A 24,768-nucleotide genomic window follows, 5' to 3' on the forward strand; every position below is an offset into this window, starting at 1 on the left:
AGACCCATCCCTTTTCTTATCTGTTGTATAATAATATTAGCAGTAGCATGATCCAAAATTATTATTGTTTTTAATATTATTCAGGTGCAAACAGTAAGTAGAAAAGTTGCATCCTATGGAAAACAGTCTTGGCTTTCCATTGAAGTTCAGCAATAATAATTTCTAAATGTATATAGTTTTAACAGACAATCATTATCCCTTGATATTTCCCTTTTCGTTTTTAGTAATTGCTATTAAAAATACACTTAAGATTCTTTTGGGTTTTTTTTTTTATTGAGTGCAATTTTATTTTTAGTACAATAGTTTTGAAAGTTACTATTACAAACGTGGACAATTTTGACACAATCAATGAGTTGAAAGAGAAAGGGGGCAATGTACAAGGGGATGCAATCCTTTACAGATATCTCATAGGCTATGTACATGACAGGACCTCTTTTGGCTGGAACAGTGCATGTGACCAGAGGTTGGCTCCTGTTGTCTTTGTTCTTCAGGCCAGAGCATGTCCTTGACACAAGAGCCTGACAGCATCTCCAGGAGATCACAGCTCATTTGCAGAGCATTGTGGCTACCTTGCCAATGGAAATGGAGTAGGGGACTGCAGTGGTAAGCTTGACTGTCTGGATTGGCATCTTTCCATATACTTCTGACATCAAATAAAGGCATAAAAAGATCCCTAAATTTAAAAAAAGAAAAGAAAGATATAAAGTAAGTTGTAGGGACTGTCCATGCTGTATAAATCATCACTTATTGATCTCCTTTTTGGAGAGTAATAGAAGAAAACAGAAGAAAAGATTTAAGTTCTACTAATCTACAAAAGAAGCAACATTTTCATAATAATTCTGATAAGTATGAATGCATTCACTAACTAGCATATTTCATTTTCACAATAGAATTTTTTTTTCCTTAAGAAAAAGCTTTTTCTAAAAAAAAAAAATATATATATATAAGTCTTTGCAAAAAGTGGCATTCTAAGAAACTGGTATTCCCTTTCTCTCATGTAGAGTCATTCGGAAGGGTGAGTCAATGGGTTGTAAGAGTCAAAAAAGTCACGATGGCGGGGAAGCAGGCAATAAATGCTCCATTGCTTGTTTACATGCTTGCAATGCATATGGCAAACATACAAAAGGAGCAGGGTTTTGGTCTCACAGTCCCGCTTGCCATCTTGACCTTTCTGATATTTCTCCCTTGCAAAGACTTCTGATTCAGAAGACACTGTGAGCCATCAATACCTCAGTCCTGCATTATTCAGTCCTTTTAAAACAATGTAAAACTATTATCATTACCACAATTGACAATTCCATAATTTATCTATGCCCGGTTCAGCCATATAATCAAATATCAAAATTCTTAGGATAACTTTTAAAATATATTAATAGGCTTGGAAATGTTATAATAGAACTATATAGGAAATTCAAAACTATTTGAATAATGGTCTGTTATTGTTCAATTTCTAATTAGCAGATAATATCATCCAAAATTAATATTATTAGTTAACATACTCATTAATGGAACAAGAGATTCAGAACATAAACTGTTTAAACCTTAATATATTCCTGCATAGCTACATTTTAAATGTTTACATTTAAATGACCCTAAATCTAAATCATCATCCAGTATATATATAGTTACTCAAGCTATTTTTTCATTTTGATTGAGCAACATGAATGGTGACTCTTCTAAGGACCACTAAAGAATGAGATATCCCCTAATCCAAATCTCTTAAAAGCAAACTCCAACTAAATTTTGTACAATTTTCTTCATTGCCTAGAAAAAATTGTCAGCATCTGGTATTTCAGGTTAGAGGAAAACCTCACCCCTTAACAGTTTCTGTTTACATTAATTCAGTCTCTCCCTATTTTCAACTTCATTATCTATTCTACCTGAAATAAAATAATTAAGTTATTTAGGTCATCCTTACCTTAACCCACATATATTTTCAATGACTGTACTATTAGAGCAATCTAGGAAAGTTGTATATTATTGCAGACACTATATAGCTGTTCCTTGACTACACTTCGTATCTATTTATTAGAAAATTGGGAAGAGATATAAGCTTTGTCATTATAGGTAATCTTTGATTTATGACCACAATTGACCTCAACATTTTTGTTGTTAAGTGATACATTTGTTAAGTAAGTTTTGCTTCATTTTACGATCTTTCTTGCCATAGTTGTTAAGTGAATAACTGCAGTTGATAGGTTAGTAACCCGGTTGTTAAGTGAATCTGGCTTCCCCATCGACTTTGCTTGTCAGAAGATTGCAAAATGTGAACCTGAGACACAGCAATAGTCATATTGCTGGATGATCTCTGGAGGGCCGGGGACAGGGGTTATTCCTCTGCCCTGGTCCTATTAGATCTCTCAGCGGCTTTTGATACCATCGACCATGGTATCTTGCTGCGCCGGTTGGGGGGATTGGGAGTGGGAGGCACCGTGTATTCGGTGGTTCTCCTCCTATCTCTCCGACCGGTTGCAGACGGTGTTGACAGGGGGGCAGAGGTCGACCGCGAGGTGCCTCACTTGTGGGGTGCCGCAGGGGTCGATTCTCTCGCCCCTTCTGTTCAACATCTATATGAAGCCGTTGGGTGAGATCATCAGTGGCTTCGGGGTGAGTTACCAGCTGTACGCTGACAACACTCAGCTGTACTTTTCCACCCCGGGCCACCCCAATGAAGTTGTTGAAGTGCTGTCCCGGTGTTTGAAAGCCGTACGGGTCTGGATGGGGAGAAACAGGCTCAAGCTTAATCCCTCCAAGACGGAGTGGCTGTGGATGCCGGCATCCCGATTCAGTCAGCTGCAGCCGCAGCTGACTGTTGGAGGCGAGTTATTGGCCCCAAAGGATAGGGTGCACAACTTAGGTATCCTCCTGGATGAACGGCTGTCGTTTGAAGATCATTTGACGGCCGTCGCCAGGAGGGCCTTCCACCAGGTTCGCCTGGTTCGGCAGTTGCGCCCCTTCCTTGATCGGGATGCCTTGTGCACAGTCACTCACGCGCTCGTTACCTCTCGCTTGGATTATTGTAATGCTCTCTATATGGGGCTCCCCTTGAAGTGCACTCGGAGGCTTCAGTTAGTCCAGAATGCAGCTGCGCGGGTGATAGAGGGAGCTTCGCGTAGCTCCCACGTAACACCGCTCCTGCGCAGACTGCACTGGCTACCTGTGGCCTTTCGAGTGCACTTTAAGGTGTTGGTTACAACCTTTAAAGCGCTCCATGGCTTAGGGCCTGGGTACTTACGGGACCGCCTGCTGTTACCTTATGCCTCCCACCGACCCGTACGCTCTCACAGAGAGGGACTTCTCAGGGTGCCGTCCGCCAAGCAATGTCGGCTGGCGGCCCCCAGGGGAAGGTCCTTCTCTGTGGGGGCTCCCACACTTTGGAACGAACTTCCTCCGGGCTTACGCCAAATACCTGACCTTCAGACATTCCGCCGCGAACTGAAGACACATCTTTTCATTCGCGCGGGACTGGCTTAAATTTTAAATTTTAAATTACATAAATTTTATCGATTTTAAATTTTTTACTAATTTTAAATGGGGTTTTGGTTTTTATAAATTTTTAAAGTTCTAGGCTAATTATAATAAGTTTTTTAACTTGCATTTTAAATTGTATACTGTAGTGTCTGTATTTTATTGTTGCCTGTACACCGCCCTGAGTCCTTCGGGAGAAGGGCGGTATAAAAATCAAATAAATAATAATAATAAAATAATAATAATAAATATGAACCAGTTGCCAAGATCTGAATTTTGATCAAATGATCATGGAGATGCTGCAAAATTTATAACTGAAAAATGGTAGTAAGACACATTTTTCAGTCCTATTTTAACTTTGAATGGTCACTAAATGAATGGTTATAAGTCAAGGACTACCTGCAAATTCCTTCCTTCCTTCCTTCCTTCCTTCCTTCCTTCCTTCCTTCCTGTCTGATTTGGAACACTATAGTTTTCATTGATTAACCCTTGTAATATGATGGGTTGAGGTAATTAACCCTGGCCTCCATTCTAAGATCAAGAATAGCTCTAGCTCTTGGACATATTTGCTGAGATCTATGCCTTTAGGTAGGAAAGTTAATAACAGGAAAATTGACACCTCTATTGCCCTGATGCCTGCATGAGTCATAAGTTTAATAAAATAGGACTTCCTTAATGTTGCAGCAGTAATAACTTCTGTCGAATGTTGACTTCTTCCCTTTTTTGCAATTCTGTCACAAATTGCTCAGACTGCCTATATTTTACCAAAAGCTGTGCAAAACCTTTGTTTCATTTCTTAATGTCAAATTCAGAGTGGGTCTTAAAGATAAATAACAAAATGTTTAGAAAATCTGCAGTCAAGATTTAAAATCTGGTCTATATTTGTGCATTAACAGGGATGAAAGAATATCTTCCCCTCCAAAGGACAGTAACCGAAAGAAGATGCTCATGATATGCCACTTATTATTCACTAATGTAAATACTGTTCACCAATCTGCTTACTGGGATATAAATTTATTTTTGCTACCTGATTGAGGTGAGGTGGGGATAAAAGAAAATATGGACAGGAGAGGTTGTGAAACACATACTACCGTAGATTATGATTCTCATTTCATTAACAGCTGGCTTTAGGGAATGCTCACAGCTGAATGATAGGGTTGATATTTTGTTTGCAAGCTCTCCAGTTCAATCTGATGAATTTAGAGCTAGGTATTAAGAAAGACTCCTCTGTCAGTCACTTTAGATAAGTCTTAAGTGATCCAACAGTCTATCCAAGTAGAACATAGCTTGTTCGGACAGGAATTATGTCAGAATGTTGGAACAATAAATGATGAGTGCTCTCCTTCACAGGCTAATTCTTAAAGTGAGAAATGGCATAACAACAATTTGTAGTAGAAACTAGCAGTACTTAATAATGAAAAGAGCAATATAGAGAAAGCTTGTCACTCTTGTTGTAAAACAGAAGTGCAACCGAGCAACAAAATACCATTATTTTATCCCATGGTAAATTGGTGAGTGGGTGGTAGGTTGTGGGTGGAAAGCAAATATGCTTTTAATATGCAATTATACTCAAAAATATAAAGTTAAATGTTAAATAGTGAAGTAATTGGCCAACTAAAGAAAACATTGCCTCCTTGACTATCTTCAATAAATAGGCTAGCAACACAATTATGCTGAAACTTTTATTTAATAATTTTGAACTAACCAGCAAAAAGAAAAAAAAGAAAAAAAAGAATGGAGGGTTAAGACCAGACATAGAAAATCAGACAGAAGGAGGAAATAGAAGTGAAAATTATCTGATATAATACACACACACAAACCAAGGTTAAGCAGATAATATTGCTGTCTTAAGGATATTAAAAATAAATGAAAGTTCAGCTGAAATCAGTGTGATTTATTTCTATATTTTAGGAGCAGGAAATAAAGAAGATCAGAGAATCTATAGAAGTATTACATGAAGAAATGAAAAAAAAGAAACATTCAGTTCAATTCTATGCACCTTATATTTTAATAAACTAAATATCCCAATTCACATATTTATTGGGAAGGGAAGTACATGTAGTTAACTGAGTTACTTTTGAATCCATTTATGGGATTACAATAATAATTACCTGCTCATAAAAATGTGTGATGGGACCTGCATACACCTGGAATCTCTGAAGTTATAAGTTTTATTAAGAATCTGAGATGCATAAAAACGTTAAGCATTTTGTGTTACAAGGATGGGCATATTTTTTTTAAAACTTTTCCTTGTTAAGAATGTTAACTATAGGCACTATTTTTTTTCAATAAAATGAAAGGTATCCATGTATATTCAGGTATAATACTATAAGGGTGTTACCTTTGTCTCTGGTCCCTTAGCAGTATTAGGTTGATCTTTATGTTTTGTTTTATTTAATTTATTTTAGAGGCCAGGTAACTCCAAATGCCTTTGGCAACTTTCACTTTGAAACCAAGAACAATAAAAATTAAAAAAAACAGATTATAAATATCCAGAACAGGACAGAAACCAATCTTACCAACAAGAAAATCTGCAGGGGCTCAACAGCCATCCTACCCCCAAAGTCTGGGAGAATAGCCAGGCTTTCAAAGATTTTCAGAACATTACGACAGAACCATATGGATCTCTAGGGGGATACTAATCCAGAAGAAAGGTCCTGTGACAAATAAGGCATGCTTCCTAGATCCCAACAGATGATATTATTTAATTGAGGGGACCCAAAACTCATTCGTCATGCTTGATCTTACTGGGCATTACCAGATGGGCTAATTACAGCTAATCTTCACAAAAGAATCTGATCAAAATTTCTATTCATTACAATATGATCAACGTTCATCAAGGCCCACTTTTATAAAAATATATTTTTATCAAAGCCCACTGCAACTACATCGCAAAAAAGGCTTTAAGAGTTGTAAACTTAATCTTGCATAGCTTCTTCTCCAGAAACACTACACTACTAACCAGAGCATATAAAACATTTGCTAGACCAATTTTTGAATACAGCTCGCCTGTCTGGAACCCATACCTCATTTCGGACATTAATACAATTGAGCGTGTCCAAAAATATTTTACAAGAAGAGTTCTCCACTCCTCTGATTACAACAAAACACCTTATGCCACCGGACTTGAAATCCTGGGTTTAGAAAATTTAGAACTACGCCGCCTTCGACATGACCTGAGCTTAACTAATAGAATCATCTGTTACAATGTCCTTCCTATTGAAGACTACTTCAGCTTCAATCACAATAATACACGAGCACATAATAGATTTAAGCTTAATGTGAACCACTCCAATCTTGATTGCAGAAAATATGACTTCAGAAACAGAGTTGTTAATGCCTGGAATGCACTACTAGACTCTGTGGTCTCGTCCCAAAATCCCCAAAGCTTTAACCAAAAACTATTGACCTCACCCCATTCCTAAGAGATCTGTAAGGGGCGTGCATAAGAGCACCAGTGTGCCTACCATTCCTCTCCTAATGTTCCCTTTGATTGTATCCAATTTCATATAATTATTACATACTTATGGTTATATATATGCTTATATATCATATAGTTATTTCATGCTTATGCTTATATATAATGTTGTGACAAAGAAAATAAATAAAATAAATAAATAAATGTGTGAGGTCCAGTTGCTACTCTAAACATCCCGAGATTAGAAATTTGACACAGGGAGACAGAGAAGCAGAGAAAAAACACGTTTTAGCCTTTGTCACAGTAGATACAGGGAACAAATCACTGTACCAAAGGCTTAACTGAAAATGGATTTTGAAAAGGTGTTTGAAGAAGAAAGAAAACCAGCATCATCTGAGTGTTCTGGAAACAGACATTAAAGAAAATTTCCACAGATGTTTCAGAGAACAAATTTAGTCCCTTCTCTCCTGGTGGATCAATTGTAGGGCAAATCTTTGTGATAGAGTGATGAAAGCCTTGGTTAAGAGTAGGAAAACCAGATTCAAGTCCAACTTCTGCCACAGAAGCTCACTGGGTGATTTGGCTCTTTTTAGTGTATCTTAATGCAACCTCCTGAATAGTACAAAGTTGTTGCTGCTGTGGGGAAAACCTGGAAATGAGAGATGCTATGTTTGCTATCTTAAATTCCTAGAAGCAAAGCCATATGTATTTCTAACAAATCAAATAATTGGGGGTGGCGGGGAACCCAGCAATCAGTAAGGATATATTAATGAAGGTAAGATATGATACTGAGTTTTCAATAGAAATAGACTATATTTTTTACAATGTCACATGGGAGAAGCATTAGATTGAACACAAAGAGGAAAGATAAGAACTTCTTAGCTGTTTTCCTAGCCAACAGAATAAAAGGTGCTATTGATACTAGCATAATATTATATAGCTTCAGAGAGGAAAAAAATGACACAATTATTTTTGGATATAAGAAAGTACCCCAATGGAAAGATGGTGAATTAGAAGCCACAACCAGATGAGAGAATTACAGACCCAGGATCAGAACAGAAAGCTCTCAAACAGAGTGCTCTAGTTAAATGTCTTTAATACTTAAGTGTCAATACAAAAGAGACAGAGATTGGAAACTCAGGGATAAGGGACAAAGAGACAAAGATAAACAATAGTGATAGAGTGCACATGAGAGGTTAGCAAAAGAGAAAGTAATTTAATTTGTTTTCTGGTAAATTGGCAATTTCAACTCTATATTTCTACCCATAGAAAGTGATGCTGTTGCTGCCCTCTCACAGTGCCTGGAGACTATGGGGGTCTGGAGAAGGGATATGTTTTGACTTAACCCTAGCAAGAACAAATGGCTTTGGGTACATGGAGTTTCAAAATCCAGGAGTTTAATGTCACTAATTCTGGATGGGGTTACACTACCACAAAAAGACCTGGTGCACAACTTGGGGCTTCTCCTGGACTCACTTCTCCTGTTCAAAAAGCTTGGCTAGGAGAGCCTTTGCACAATTCTGTGTTTTACGCCAGTTTCCTTTCTTGGATTGGAAGTCCCTAATAATAAAGCTCTAGTGTTTTCACACTTGCACTATTGCAATGCACTCTACACAAGGCTACTCTTGAAGAATATTTTGAAGCTACAACTAGTGCAGAATGCAGTGGTGTGGGCAGTTCTAGGGTGGCCCATGTCAAACCCCTATCCCATGAGCTGAATTGGCTGCTGATCTGCTTTCAGGGTGCTTATCACCTTTAAAGCCCTTCATGACCTACTCATCTTCAGAAGTTATGGGTGCTTCAACACTGGAGATTTTTAAGAGATTGGACAATTATTTGTATAGGGTTTTCTGTTTGAACACAGGGTTGGACCAGAAGACCTCAAAATCTGTTATTCTGTTATCTGAAGAACCATCTCATCCAAATAGGATTGGTCTGCATGTCCATGCTGACAGAGGATCAATGTGGCTCAGGCAAAGATTTTCAGCTGATGGGGTCCAGGAGAAGAACTTTTTCTGCCATGGCTCCTGCCTTTTGGAACATCATTACCACCACCCCACCACCTTTACCCAATGTGAGATCTGCACCCATATTTTTAGGCCTGAAGCCCTGGCTCTGCCAGTTTGCCTGGGACCCCAGTGAGGGTGCACCATTCTGGAAGTGGCTATTGGATTAGAAAAGACCTTTCCCCATATTCTTTGTGTTCTGCTCTTTTAATCTTTTAATTTTATATATTATTGTTATTTTTTGTTTTTATTATTTTAATGTGTAATAGTTTTTAATGTTTGTAAGCCGCCCAGAGTCATCCCTGATGAGATGAATGACACTTTATACAGCGATAGATGATAGATAGATAGATAGATAGATAGATAGATAGATAGATAGATAGATAGATAGATAGATGATAGATAGATAGATAGATAGATAGATGGCTGGCTGATGGATGGGTGGGTGGATAGATGGATGGATAGATAGATAGATAGATAGATAGATAGATAGATAGATAGATAGATAGATAGATAGATAGATAGATGATAGATAAAAAATTGAGACAGTCCTTTACTGTTGTGTGGCAGCAATTTTTCTAAGAATGCTTTGCTTTTGCCCTGCAAAGATTGGGAATCTATTGAAACCTAGATGAAAGTTGTAGATGGCAGCTGAAGAGTTTTGTTTAAACATCAGTAAATTAATAGAAAATATAGAGGGAGGGAGGGAGGGAGGGAGGGAGGGAAGGAAGGAAGGAAGGAAGGAAGGAAGGAAGGAAGGAAGGAAGGAAGGAAGGAAGGAAGGAAGGAAGGAAGGAAGGAAGGAAGATAACCCCAATGAAAGGTTGATGATGGGGGGGAGTATTCAAAAGCCACATAGAAATATAGAAAAGAAATCTGGCTGAAAATGAATTATGCATTTGCAAAACAAGGACTCTATAACATAAAGAAGAATCTATGTGTATTTATGTTATGGGCATGTGAGAATCTATTGCATTTAATAGGCACATGATAAATTATCCTGATATTCTTAAAAATGTTCCTTGTTGATATCAATAGTGATAAAACCACATTATTACAATTTATTTGTCAGTAAATTACCCAATGAAAGCAAAAAGTATGGTTAACACATCATATAAAAATTACTATATGACATCAAGCAATTCCTGCTTCAAATTTCATGGAACAAAAACTTGGCAAACAAGGCACAGATGTTACGCACCAGTATAAAGTCAACATGGTTTCTTTCCTGCAATAAATGACAGTGGAAGAATAGAAACACAGGCAATATAGACTGAAACTGTGTCTCTGCATGTGGAGGAATGGTAAGAAGGAAACATTAGCTGAAAGAGGGAGGAGAGGGGGAAGGTGGGACAGCCACTGTCCTGGATAGTTGTCCTAATAATGTCTTCTCCCTGGGGACTCCCAGTTGTCAACAGGGATGGTAGTTTGTCAGCCACAATTATCATAGGAACAGGGATGGTAGTTTGTCAGCCACAATTATCTCAAATGGGGTTTTGATTCCCTGACTGGAAGGAGACCTTCATGCAGTTAAAAGTTAAAACAGACTGCTAACAGTGCACTCCTGCTATGTACAAGACAAAGCTTGTTAATTTTCAGAAGTATTTGAGAGGGGGAATCCACAATCAAGGCTATAAACACAGATGTCAGACACCAAAGAAAATTTATATAGATGTAACGTAACCCTCAGTGTAGCTTCAGATTCCTTTCTGGTTTTGCTGTACTGAATGATGACATTTTAGAGAGAAGCTAACTATATATTTAGCAGATGGTTAATTCAATTATTTTCAAAAGAAAGATGAATCAGGGAGTCTATGCAGAGGTCCAAAAAGTTTATAAGTAATGGAATGAAAAAAACAAGACCACAATTTCCTTAAATACCTATATCAGAATACCATGCCATACCTACTCAACTGCAAACCATTTCGGGTACAACTTGCTTTTCCCTTTCTTTGTCCTCAATAATTTCAGATCAGAAATTAGCTGATTGCTGCCAGATAAATGATTGAAAAACTAGACTGAGGAGAAGGAATGTGGAGGCAGTCAGCGTCTATGGTAGGTGAGGGGAAAGCCCTCCCAACCCAGAAGCACAATGCAAAAGCCAGCTTCTTCAGGTTGCAGAGAGTCAACGCTTTTTATTAGTTATAATGAGCTAGCATTGGTTTGAGCACAGACTACACATTGGACATGGGCATGTTGTGCACCATATATGAGGTTTAATTCTCAGGTGATAGACATGGTGGTTCATTCAAACGAAAACTATACAAGCTCCTTGCAAATTATCATAATCAGGACAAACCAAATACCTTAGCAAGTAGGATAGCAGGATTACAGTGGCAGGCTATGCCTCTTCCCTACAATTTGAGTCTTGCCTTCTACTTAAGGTATAACCTTTAGAATCCCAATATGATGCCTCGGGGTGTTTGCGTACTTTGATTCCTTTTATGCCTGCCAGGATTTATATGCCTCCTAATTTTTTCCATTAGAAAAATCAATTAAAACAAATGGGAGAGTGGCACAGTACAAAGCAAAGCGTGGATTTTCAGCATCATTTTTATTCTCAGAGGTCCCCGGGGTGCCATAAACTTTCCTTAAAATCAAACCTAACATGGGCTGTAGCCCATCTGTCAGTTGGAAATATGCCCACCTGCCTAGGAAAAGAACAAAATTAAGCAGGGGTAATAGGGTGTATCCTGCAGGCTCAGGAGAGAAGAGAGGGTGGCATGTTGCATTATAATAAATCAGTGCTTTGAAACTGATAATGGATCTTATGGTAGTCATTGTGAGAACTGGAGTCCTGCTCACTAAATTCCAAATGTACCCCATAGCCAAAAACAGTTGGGGAACCTGAGAAGGCTCAAATCCCTTCGCAACATTCAGTCTCAGCCTAGGAAAATGTTTGCATGCACACAGGCTTAAAGTACACAGAACTGATCAAAATGTATATATACTTCAAGATCACCAAGATCATCAAGATCTCACTCATCTCGCTCACTGTTTTGTTTTCTGGCAAAACTTGCTAATTTTGCCAAATAAGTAAATTTTTCAGTTAATATAAACATTATGTTTTAGAAAAAAACCATTAAATATTTCAGGCCACAAATATGTATTGGAAAAACATTAAATTGCCTTTAATATTCCCTGGAACCACTAAAGATAAGATATAGAGGGGGGAAATTGAAATATAAGCCAATATTTCTATAGATCATGAAGAAAACAAAAACCCACATGAATAAGATAAGCCTTCTAAAAAGCATAAGTCAAAACATTAAAGGCATTAACTAAGAACATTAAAAACAAGACAATACAAAAAAAGTGTAAAAACTAAGAAGGGAAGAGAAAAACCTTAGAACGACAACTACAAGAACTTCCAGACTGAGATATACTGTGGAGACGCCTTTTTCCCTCACTGTCAGCAAATGTGACCAATATCCTTCTAGAAAAATATGAATAAAAAAATAAACATACTAAAAATTTCCTTCTTTGCTTTAGATGATCCTTGATCATTATATATTTCTACAGCTTCTAGATTCCTCAAAATCCATTATTGAGGATGCTGAAGGCAAAAAATATAATGATTTTGATTTACTAGATTAGCAATTTATACTTGATTTATCACACTGAGGAAAAGATTACTAAGGAAGGAATTAGTATTTTAAATAGCATAGCTCATCTAAAGTTTACACTTGATAAAGCTGTTCCTTTACATGTTCTTTCCTCTCTTCAGGCAATTACAAATTTTTAAAAAATCTGTAAGGTTCCAGTCTGAATAGTTACCTTATTAAATGGTACAAGAGGTTCATAGATTAATGAAGGTCTATAGGAATGATTGCTTTGAATAAAGTTTTTTTTAAATTATATTTACTTTCATAACTGATTGTGTATGCTAGCAAAATTTCTACTGACCAACAAATTATTGCCTAATCTCTTTATTAACAACTTTACATCTAGAAAGCAGAACGGAAATATGAAAAATGGCAGACCAGATCTATCTGAATTAGCACAAAACATGGTAAGCTAAGAACACTAGAAAACATCATAGAAACATTTCTTAGTAAATATGTGTATAGAATATAAGTAGAATAAGCAAGTAGTATTACTACATACTGTTTAGCCCAGACTTAGCACACATATTCCAGTTATGCATTTTACCTATAAATAAAGTAAAAAGGGTAGAAACCCAATAAATTCCACATTATCACAATATGTCATTATGTTCCAATTTTGGAGGCTACCTCAGGAAACAAGGCTCACAAAATAATCTATTCTTCCCATTAATGCTGAACACAGTTTTTGTTCCTTCTTCACAATGATTTACTGTTTCAACCCACCCTATAAAAATGCATATGTTCTAAACTAATAATCTATGAGTTTGCCTATAATAATATTTACAGATGTAAATGTGCTTTTGGAGATGACTCCCATTCACCTTCCTGATTGTCTTTGGAAAGCATGATTTGCATTTTAGATAAAATAATCTCCAGGCTTCCTCCTTCTGTAACATAGTTCTTGGCATGAGCTGTATTTCATGCTGTCAGTTCCACTCATTGCTAATTAGCATGGAGAATTGCACTGATGTTAACCATCATTTTCATCCGTTCTTCCCACCTTCAAAACAAGGGTTTGGTTGCCTAATGAGGCTCCTGAGGATAATCAGAAAGGCAACAGGACACATTCATTTATGCTGCAGCTCAGCTACACCAGGGCTATCATACCCCAAGTGAAATCATTCTCCAATAAGTGAAAATTACCGACACAGGGTGCCCGTGGCAAGAAGGTTATAATGCAATACTGCAAATGGAAGAGATGTGCTGCATGATATGTGCAAGGACAACCTATAGAAGGGAAGTTTGCTGGTTTTGTAGTTCTGCCTAAAATTTGGTGATTGGGCTCAAGATCCAAGAAAGCACAAATGTTAACAAGAAAGTGTGATCCAATTTGAACATGAACTTGAGAAATTCTGTTTAATTACATCCTATATATATTATATATCCATACATCCATTCTACATCTCTCAGTAACTGCAGTCACATTAAAATACAATTAAGTTTCTGATTGTGCCTTTTCTAGATACAATTTAAATGAGCATGTGCGGTTTGACTGTTTCAAGCAATATTTCCAACAGAAATAGGAAGGAACACATATGATATACAATGCAGGAAGATGAAAGTATTGTGTGAAGGACAAGGGAATACATTTGTGGAAATGGTAATTAGACAAGTGGTGATTATTTAAAGATCTATAGCAGGGGTGAAATGCTACCAGTTTGCACCAGTTTAGGTGAACCGTTAGCGGCGGCAGCGCATGGTTTGGTGAACCGGTAGTGGCCGTGGCATATGGTTTGGTGAACAGGTAGCAGTAGCAGTGCAAAGCTCCGCCCACCCGCCTGTTGCTACTTCCTGGCTTTAACCAGGAAGTAACCTGTTTTTGACCCCCTGAACATGCGCAGAAGGCTTTGCGCATGTGCAGAGGGTCCAAAATAGCATGTGACATGCATGCACACTTCTGAACTGGTAGGAAGGTAAGTTGATTTCACTCTTGATCTATAGGTACACTTGGTTTGGGAAATGTCTGCCTTCTGTTTGTTTCTTTTCCTTATATTTTGGCCCTTGGCTTTTTCCTATAGCCTATCTTTTGTTGTTTATAGACAGCATCCAAACATGGCATAAAACATGATCAGGCCATTTTGTTTTATTTTTATTTTTAAAAATGTTATTCAAAGTTCAGGGAGATTTCAATTTCTTTTAAAAATAGTTGGAAAGACTGCTGTCTTATTACTGAAAGGTTTCCATTTTATGAAAGGGAGCCACAATTTTTAATGATATGTAAATAATAGCATTTCCGTAGATATTTTGCTCATTCAGCTTTAAAGCAAGGTGTTTAACTGGAATGCATGAATCTAGGGTTAACTTATTAGAAAAGCAAAGGCTGCCAGAAAAATTCAAATAGAATCTGAGTTGAGAATTGGTATACATCAAGGTTTGTTACAGTTTTAAAATCAATTCTAGAAGGGAACCCAAAAATGTGATAGCTTTCCAAGTGAACACATTGTAGTTAAAACTAATCAGGAGCATTTATAAATCAAAGGGAAAAATATACCTTGTATTCTTAAACTGTACATGTATAGCCTGCAGTTGTAAATCAACATCAATAATTGTAGTAATTCACTCAAACCCATAATGCATAAACGATGCTCTGTGTTTCTGTCCCTGCCAGCTGGAAAACTCCTACAACATCAGAATCAGCTACAGTCTGCAGTTTCTCTGCCAGCATATCGTATTACAAATACTGTTTCTCCAAATTATGGGAAGTCTGCAGTATTGTAGTCTGTGACAACAGCTAAGTATCAGTTTAAGCATCTGTTTATCATAATCAAAAGTACCACGATCTTGTAAGACACCTTTTTTCTTATAAAAAGTAATAGTTATGTATGAGATTTTCAAATATTATTTAGTTCTTTACCCATGCTTAATTTTGTTCATCAAGAAAATAGCAGGAATATAAGTATAGCTATTTCCTGTGAGGTAGAAGAATAAATACACAGTTTTACATAGCGTTCCCGAGATGTTATAGAATACATACATACAGTATTTATGACCTATTTAAGGAATAGCTAAGAATCAGTTATTAGACGGTAATACTGTGAGTCTCAGATGTGTTTGAGTTTTCATGTCTGTAATATTTCCCACAGGCGATTGCTGTTATTATTATTCCATTTTAAATCTACAAAGTTTGCTTTCATTTTAATGTTTAAAGTAGGTTTGTTTTAATTTTAAAATTAGTTTTTAATTATTATTGTTTGCCATGCAAAGTGTCAACATTGAACTGGTGTTGGCAGGATATATAATAAAATAAATGAATAAAATTGTGATCTGTGTACATCAACTCCTGTGATCATTGTATCACTAAAAGAAAGAAAATTATTAATAGCAGGACTTACTTAGCTATAAGACTATATTAAAATTATCTATGATAAAGATTTTTTGTTTTGTTGAATGCTTCGTAATTCTATACATAGTGGTTAAATTAAGGATAACAGCAAGATTTGGCACATGACAAGATAAGGAAAACCTCCCTTGAACTGATCAAAGCTTAGCTAAAAATAAAGGAGTGAAAAACCTCTGTTTCCCCCAAAATAACACATCCCCTGATAATAAGCTCAATTGGGCTTTTGAGTGCGTGGCATTAAGGCCAAGCGCTTATTTCAGGGTTCACAAAAATATAAGACAGGGTCTTATTTTCAGGGAAACACGATATATATATAAAAAGTGGACATATTAAGTGGAACATTCCATGTAGAGAAACCATTAGTGATGGAGTCCAGAAATATGTTTTAAAGGATTATGTTGCAACGCCTGGGAATTCAGCCAGGAGAAGAAAATATTATTTAGAATTTTGATAGCAGTGTTAAATAACTGATGATCTGTCATACTGAAGATGAAATAAACTTGTTTCTTTTGCTTTTCAGGACATAGCTAGATGCAGTGGGTAGAAAATAGGTTAAATAACCTCTAACAGTTAAGAAATAGGAAGGTCTACCTTAGAAATTAAATTTTTTCTCCTTTGCTGGAAGCATTTAGCCAGATACTGGATGGCTATCTATCAGGATGCTATAGGTATTACTTACCCCGGACTTCTAGCACCAGACATGGAGTTGAACTAGATAGCATTCAAGATCACTTTCAACTTTATGATCTCAGAAAATATATACAGGGTGCACTGAAAGCCAGTCAGTATATAATTCACCCATAATTCCATAATTCAGTCAAAATGTTTTTTTTTCCAGAGAAAATGTCACAGTACTTAGGAATGTTGAACATGTTTGAAGTGAAGTGTTTAGAAGGAAATGGCAACAAATGTGAAAATATAATTTATATCGTATTATATATTCACATTATATATTTCTGGGATAATATTTTTTAAAATAATTAATGTTAGGCCACTGTTGGGATTACACCTTGTCGCTCCATATGATGCACTGATATTACTAGATGGACATTTATGGGTACTTAGAGGGACTTGGATGAGTTAATTGTACTTTCAGAAAGTTAAAACATTGTAGCTATGTACCAGGATTTTTGAACATTGCCAAATTCGATAATAAGAAGTATGGAAACAACTAACCAAAAATAAAAACAGATAAAATGGACATTTTGTTGATCAACAGGAAACCAGACTCAAGAATTAAAGTCTGAATGGGATTATACTCCAAAGAAGCAAGTTCCCAACTTAAAAAGTGTCAGGATTTAAAAAGTGTCAAGTAGAATAAAATATGGCAGCTAGCCTACTAATTGATGCAAAACACAGGAATCACCTGAAACCAGACCTAAAAGGTTTACACTATTATCAAACACAGATAATTCCATTACAGATAATTATTATTTTTTTTTACTCTTTGCATTTTATTTATATGCATTTGTGTGAACTTTCTTTTTAAATAGTATGATTTTTAGACCAACCAAATACTATGAATTCATAAATGATGATCCGGAGATTCAGTCATTGAAAGCTTGGGAATGCTTCCAATTTTATCTGCAAGAACGGCTCAAAGGATACAGTGGAATATAGTGGGACTAGTGCTTTTGTTCTAACGTAAGAAATGGAAGCTTTTCTGTTCCATGGTTTAAAAAAAAAAAGGAAGCTCTAATCGCTTTATACTTCAAGGATATTATGACACAAAAGCCCGCTGAAAAAAGCACCTTGCAATTTATGTATCATGCCTGTCATGGGTCTGTGAGTTGCAAAATCTATTGCAGGAAATAATCCTGTGATGATACATTAATTATCATGAACGTGCATTCATTGTTTAGGGTCACTGAAGATGCCTAATCCTTTGTATACCCAAGAGTGACCCATCAGTAAAAAGCTGATGTGATACAAAGAAGAAGAAAAAACAATTACATACAGCCCAAGGCTGCCGCTGCTGTTACCTACAGAGAAGGATCCTGGAGAGCTTTAAAGCACAAAAGAGGAAAGAAAAGGTTTTTCTCATTTAAAAATTGGTACATTAAATCCAAGGAAACCTGACAGGCTGAAAAATAATGGCCTGAGTTTACTCTTATTTAAAAACTGGCTGCCTGCTGCTTTTGCTGCAATCACCACTCAGGCTTTCAGCACAATTTCAAATTAAATATACATAAGTGCTTTCAAGAGCTGTTAATTTGAAGGTCATTAAAGAGCATAAAATATATTCCTTTTATTTATAAAGAGGCACACAATAACGCTATGCATACGGACTCCTGTTCTGGTCTCTGCAGCATTTATTATTTCCAATGCAGAAGTGATTTGACTTCCCCCAGACATAGATATCACAAAATACACCAACACAGAGACGCACACACATATACACACACATGCATGCAAGCATCCACTGCTCAGCCTTTCAAGCACAAAGAGAAACAGAAAACAAGGGAGTAACACATGCATTTGACAAAGGAAAAATTCTCCAACTCCGGGGCAAGTACAGTGCCTGCTGTTCAGAGTTCTGGTTGTACTCAGTGCATTCTAGTCAGTGCCTTGATATACCATTCTGTGACAAAGCATCCTGCCACTCAGATCTGCCTTCACCTACTTTCGAGTTCTGCTTATAGGCCCGCCGTGCTCAGTGGAATTGTAAACAGCCATTTAACAAACACTGCACCATCTGTCTGTATCTGTAAGGGGCATTTTAGCACTTGCCTAGCCATTCAGTGCAGGTTTTATTCTAGCTGTCTAAGAGTCCCCCTGCCAGCAAAGGTTCTACCCATGACCTTCCTTCTGCCCCCATCTTGGCAGCGAAAGCCCCTTGTGGCCACCTCTTCCAACCTCCTTGCCCTTCTTTTTGCTTCTCTTTCGCCACAGCTGTCATTTTCTGAGATAAATTACCTGGTGTTACAGCCTGTCAGCATTCTCATAGCATCTCTGCTGCACAGGAGGAGGGCAGGACAAGGTTGAAGAGGGTGGGATAGAAGAGGAGAATTGGAATAGATGGAAATAGGCCACTGCTTCAGAAATTCAAATAAGAAGTCTTTCAGATTTAAAGATGCAAGAGAAAATAAGGCAGATTTAATCAAAAAGAACAGAAAAAAATGAGCTTGATAGATAAACCGATGAACGGGAAAAATAATGAAAAATGAAATATAAAAGAATTATATTTTCATGGTTTTTGATATTAATAGCATTCAATATTATTAAGAATATAATCAGATGGTTATAAACAAAGCTTACTAGGCTTCAGAAGCTATATTTTCAACTACTCTGGAGAATGAATGTTGGGCTAGATAATTATACGTAGATCACAAGCCAACAGTAGTACTGCACACTAGAGTGTAGGAAAATAATGAATGATACTATGTACTACATGAGAGTATTTTTTATATATTAAAAACAAAAAAAAAAGAAAAAAAACTAATTGTAGCAAGAATGTGACTTTTTAAAGAACTTTACTTTTCCCAGAACATCACATGAGAATTTGGGCTTCAAAATGAAATATGAACATGCATAGAAAACATGATTTTTTCACAATAATAATCTCAGTATCTATGATTTAATAAATGCTATAGCAACTAGTGGGTTTTCAGCAAGTATTAGACTAAATATAAATTAGCATAGTTTACATTCTCATAGTGTTTTACAATTCATAATAGTTCTTATACTTTTATAGTTAATCAGTTTAGTTATCTATAGCATTCAGATTATTTATTATAAAATTTATCTTAATTCTATAGTTTTCTCCCAGATTTTAATTCCTGTATTTTGTAATTTTATGATAACAATTTATTTTTACCTTATTTTATTTTACTCATATGATTTTAAAAGAGAATCGCCTTGACCTTATTGTTTTTAAAAGGGGGAAGTGAAGGTTTTGAACAAGGTTTCAAGATTCTAGGTGGTGTAGTGGCTCAGAGGTTAAGACACTGGGCTTGTTGGCTGGAAAGCAGACAGCTCAGGTTTGGAAACAAGTGCCACTCGATGGGGTGAGCTCTGGTCCTCGCCCCAGCTCCTACCAACCTACCAGTTCTAAAGCATGCAAATGCAAGTAAATAAATAGGTACCACTTTAGTGGGAAGGTAACAGCACTTCATGATGTCATGCTGGCCACATGACCATGGAAATGTCTTTGGACAGCGTCTTGAAACGGAGATGAGCACTACCCCCTATAGTTGGCAATGCTTGCAAAAGGATTTCTTTTTCTCAAGATTCTCTTGAATAGATCCTACAAAAATAAAGAAGCATTCCAGCAATCCCCAAGCTGTCCATTTCTTGACTAAGTCTATCTCTGAGAGTGATCGTATTTCACATCCCTTGCATAATTTTTGTGCAGAGAAGCAAATCCTATGTTTTTCAGAACAGAGCATAATGTTGATTTTGAGCAAACATACAAATAAGTACACACTTAGGATAACCTGAAGGGTAGAAAATAATTCATGGATTAATATGGAATGGCAAAGAATAGAGAAACCTATATAGTGTAGCTATTGATTATTCGGTAGCTTGAAGCACTGGACTATGTGGAGGGAGCATCGGTTATTCATGTCAGTAGCCATTTGGACCTGCCTTCTTCCTCGCAGAAAAGTGGGATACAGAAAGAAGGAGTCTTTAGAATATTTTACATACATACATAATATACATACACACGTGTATGTATGTGCGTGCGCACACTTGTATTAAATTTACATGGAAAATTATGACCAAGAAGAAAGTCTTTAAATTGGAAAATCAAGGAAAACTCAAGTTAAGTGATTTGTAAATAAAGGTTGCTAACTACTGAAACAAATCTATTTTATAGAAATTTATGACCTAAACTTTTTTTTAAAAAAAATTGCTGACATCTTATTAGATGCTACTTTCATATTTTCTCAAATTTTGTAAGTTTGGTATTTGTACCGAAAATTTTGGGAATTTACAGTAAGAACAATAATATCTTGTGGGATATATTGGCCTTGTGAAATGTAAGCTATTTGTTTAAATATATTTTTATTTTTGGAATCCAAATGAAATCCATTTGGACATTCCATGAAAAGCATAAGTAGCACATTGTTAATCCCAGAAATAAGTGGAAGTCAAATGAAAGCTATGTTTCTCCACCCACTCCCTTACTTCCTTTTCAATTTAAAAAGGTAAAACCCACATAGATCATCTATTTAATTATTTTAATTCTATCTAGTTTATTAGTTCTGAAACTGACAAAAGTATTTTCAGTTTCCAGGCATGGAGCAGCCATTTCCAGAAGTCTTTCAAAAGTCTCTGCCTGAAAATATTTGGTCAGAAAAATATTTGCTCTGAATGTTTTAAAGGTACTTTCCAAAAGAAAAAAGCTTCATGGATAAAAAGCGAAATATTTTCAAGGGAAAAAAAAAAACCAAGAAAGTCCAGTTGCCTTTTGAAAAGCACCTTTGGGACAACCCTAACCTGGATAATTGAGAATCTCCATAGACATGTACTCTGAATAAATTTCAATCTTCAGAATCATGTGAACCACATCTTAGGGTATTAAAAAAATTGGCTCATGAGCTGGCTTAAATTTTATGCATTATCTCTGAGAAATCGTAAAAAGGAGGGTAAATATCCTGATGTTCAAAAATGAGTGAAATGAGGATTCAGTCCTGACACTAATAAAATGTCATTTGCGAAAATTCTACAAGAAGATCATAAAGAATTTGATCATGAAAAATAATATAATAATTACTAGAATTAAGCAAGAGTTAGTCTTGCCAGATTAAACTTATTTTATTTCTCAGTTGAATAACTTTCTTCCTAATTTGTGTGTGCGCTATAACAGGGTACCTTTTTATTTCAGCAAAGCTTTTGGGAAAGTATTTTATGACATTCTGATTTACAAGACAGTTCAGTGTGGGTTAGATGGTGTGGGAATTACATGGATACATAGCTGGCTGAAAAGTGCATTTATCAATGGATCCTTATTGAATTGGGAATGCCCTATTGACTAGACAGCCCCAAGATTTGATGCAGGATTCTTGCTCTTCCGCATGGAGGAAATACTTGACAGATTTGCCAGTGATACAGAAGTGGTTTGGATAGGCAACACCTTAGAAGACATGGTCTAAAAATGAGAAATGATCTTCGTAAAGAAATGTGTTGCAAATAAGAAACTATTTTTTTTTTACATTTAGGGCAGAAATAAAAAGCAGAATTATAGAATGGGCTTAGTCACTGTACATGTGAAAAAGATAGTTCTTGTGAAAATAGTTCTTGCAAAGATCTTGCAAAGGTACTTGATTGCAAGCAACAGGTTTCAAAAATGTGATTACCTACAAAATAGGCAAGTAAAATTTAAGATTGCCTCAAGAGAAGTATAATAACTCCCCAGCCCCAAAGAAAAATCCAAGAAAATATAAAAGTGCCACTTTATTCTGCATCAGCCACATTATATCTTCTGCATTGTGCTAAGTTTGGAGAAACTGGAACAGGCTCAGAAAAGGGCAACAAGGATCAAAGTCCATAGAAATCCAGTCCTATGAAAGGAATTGAAGGAACCTCCTAAGCGCATGATAGCATTCATGAAATAACGGAAAGGTTGCATACAGGTCAAGATCTGTTCTTTCTTCGAGGACACAGATTAATGGATTTAAATACAGGAAGACAGGTACAGGCTGAACTTCAGGGGGGAAAATCATCAAAGTAACAGCAGTCCAATAGTGGAACCAATTGTTGGGTTCCCCTTCACTATAAGTATTAAGGGAAAATTAGGCAATATCTACTAGGAATACTCTTGTATGCATGTTGCATATCTGCATTAAACACTGGGTTGGATTTGCTGAAACCAAAATCCACATTTCTTGACATTGCTGAGATTAAGAAACACTAGCCTAAATGGTCTTTCTATATCTCTGAGTCTAGTGTTTTTGTGAATTTTTTTTAAATCAATTTTCTTAGCTGTTAATATTATGTATTGAATTTGCCTTTCCCCCCCAAACTAGGGAATTGTAAAGAAATTACATTTCTCAAAGAATGTAGAATGCTGAATCCTTCCTACAGTGTATATGAGTACCTTTCCATGAGCCAAAATGGCCATTTTCCTATTATCACCAGATATGTAATAAGGTAATTACTCTGTTACTTCTAGGAAAGGCTAATAAATTTCACAAATGTGATGAAATAAGGCTTCAGAGCTATAGAAAAATGTCATATATTCCATTAACCGAGTAGTCAGACAGGCAAAATGTTATGTTTATAAATTCAGCCATCATAGTCATGCTTTCATACTTTTTGAATTTATTGTAATAAAAGCAAAAATCATAAAACATGAGCACAAAGGCTCTTTCAGTCCACCTTGTGTGAATTTCAATGGCCTCTTTATAAGATTAATATTCAGAATACATCTTCTCCATGCATGTTGCAATTGGTTTGACAACATAGCTGAATACTGATTTTTACACCTGTTACTTCAAGGGATTCATGACAAGTTATCAGACAGGGTCCTTTCGTGCTATTAAACAAGGGACTTTCTCTCTCCCTACCAGACTGGACAGCCTGTGCAAGATAAAAAGTATTTCTTTTATGTTGTATCTTGTTAGTCTTTACTTCTAATCTGGGCAGCAGGGAAGTTTTCAAACATCTTACAATAGTGATGTAGAAAGAAAAACAAAGTGTTAGGCTTCACCATAAATGAAGTGGTCCCTCCAGAGGTGGGTTTCAGCAGATTCTGACCAGCTCTGGAGAACTGATAGCAGAAATTTTGAGTAGTTCGGAGAACCAGTAGTACAAATTCTGACTGGCCCCACCCCCACCTATTCTCTGCCTCCCAAGTCCCAGCTAATCGGGAGGAAATAGAGATTTTGTAGTATCCTTCTCCTGGAGTGGGGTGGGAATGGAGATTTTACAGTATCCTTCCCCTGCCATACCCACCAAGCCACACCCACAGAAACGGTAGTAAAAAAATTTGAAACCCACCACTGGGTCCCTCCTATTGCTTTTGTTTCCTGGAAACACGATAGTGCTGCTGTCTGTGTCACATTTTCAGGGCAGCAGAGCCTTGATAAGGAAACTCACCTAGAGCTAAAAATTACATGACTTACAAAGTACACAGCTGATCTATTGAATTTTGCTCATTCTGAAGCAGGGAAAGATAACTGTAATCTTTGAACTGCATGTGGTCTCCAAGGGACTTTTGGGGAGCCTCCAGAGAGTTCTCCTATGTCATTGCCCAATTTACATTAACTTCAATGGCTGGTTTGTGGCAGCATTAAACATGTAACGAAATACAGTAATTTAAATGAAACCTTTTAAAAAACCCTTCGGCTTCTTATTTCCTGAGATCTTTGCAAACAAACCATAGGCAGAGAAATATAGAGGCGTACAATGCCAATAATTTAAAAAGTAGTGATGTTGTTGAGCTGAAATCTGCCTTTTAATATTCAGGTATACAGTATGAAAGAGGCTTTCTCAAGTTTGCTTTGATTTGTCTTGAAGCTATATAATAATTAACAATAGCAGTGTTATTAATTTCTGTTAATTATTTTTATTGCATTCTGAAACCTCGCTGGTTGCTTATACTTCCTAATGTGCAAAAAGTTTCATAGCAGTTTTTTTTGCAATGTGGGTTTTTTAGATTTAATTACAGCATGGGAAGCTGCAGATCAAAAAGAGATGACTGTACAGTACAGATAGTCTTCGACTTATGACCATAATTGGAAGCAGACTTTCCATTGCTAAGCAAGGTGGCTAAGTGAATCACGCCCAATTTTACATTCATTTTTATCATGGTTGGCAAGTGAATTATTACAGTTGTTAAGTGAAGCGTGTGGTGTTAAGTGAATCAGGCTTCCCTCATTGACTTTGCTTTTCAGAAGCTTGCTGGAAGATCACAAATGGAGATCATGTGACTTCAGGATGCTACAATGATGTTAAAAAAATGCTGGATTTTGATCATCATTA

At 36.5% G+C, this 24,768-nt stretch overlaps 1 protein-coding gene across 7 annotated transcripts in view; it reads right to left on the bottom strand.

The window, feature by feature from the left end:
• Positions 1-262: 262 nt before the first annotated feature.
• Positions 263-24,768, bottom strand: part of EPHB1 (EPH receptor B1) — a 454,416-nt gene continuing 429,910 nt past the window's right edge. For all 7 annotated transcript variants that reach the window (XM_058187165.1, XM_058187158.1, XM_058187160.1 and 4 more), the window contains one exon: positions 263-673. The gene's annotated coding sequence lies outside the window, so the exon portion shown is untranslated. The remainder of the gene's footprint in view (positions 674-24,768) is intronic.

Source organism: Ahaetulla prasina, chromosome 6 (assembly GCF_028640845.1).
Source record: "Ahaetulla prasina isolate Xishuangbanna chromosome 6, ASM2864084v1, whole genome shotgun sequence".
Classification (NCBI taxonomy): domain Eukaryota; kingdom Metazoa; phylum Chordata; class Lepidosauria; order Squamata; family Colubridae; genus Ahaetulla; species Ahaetulla prasina.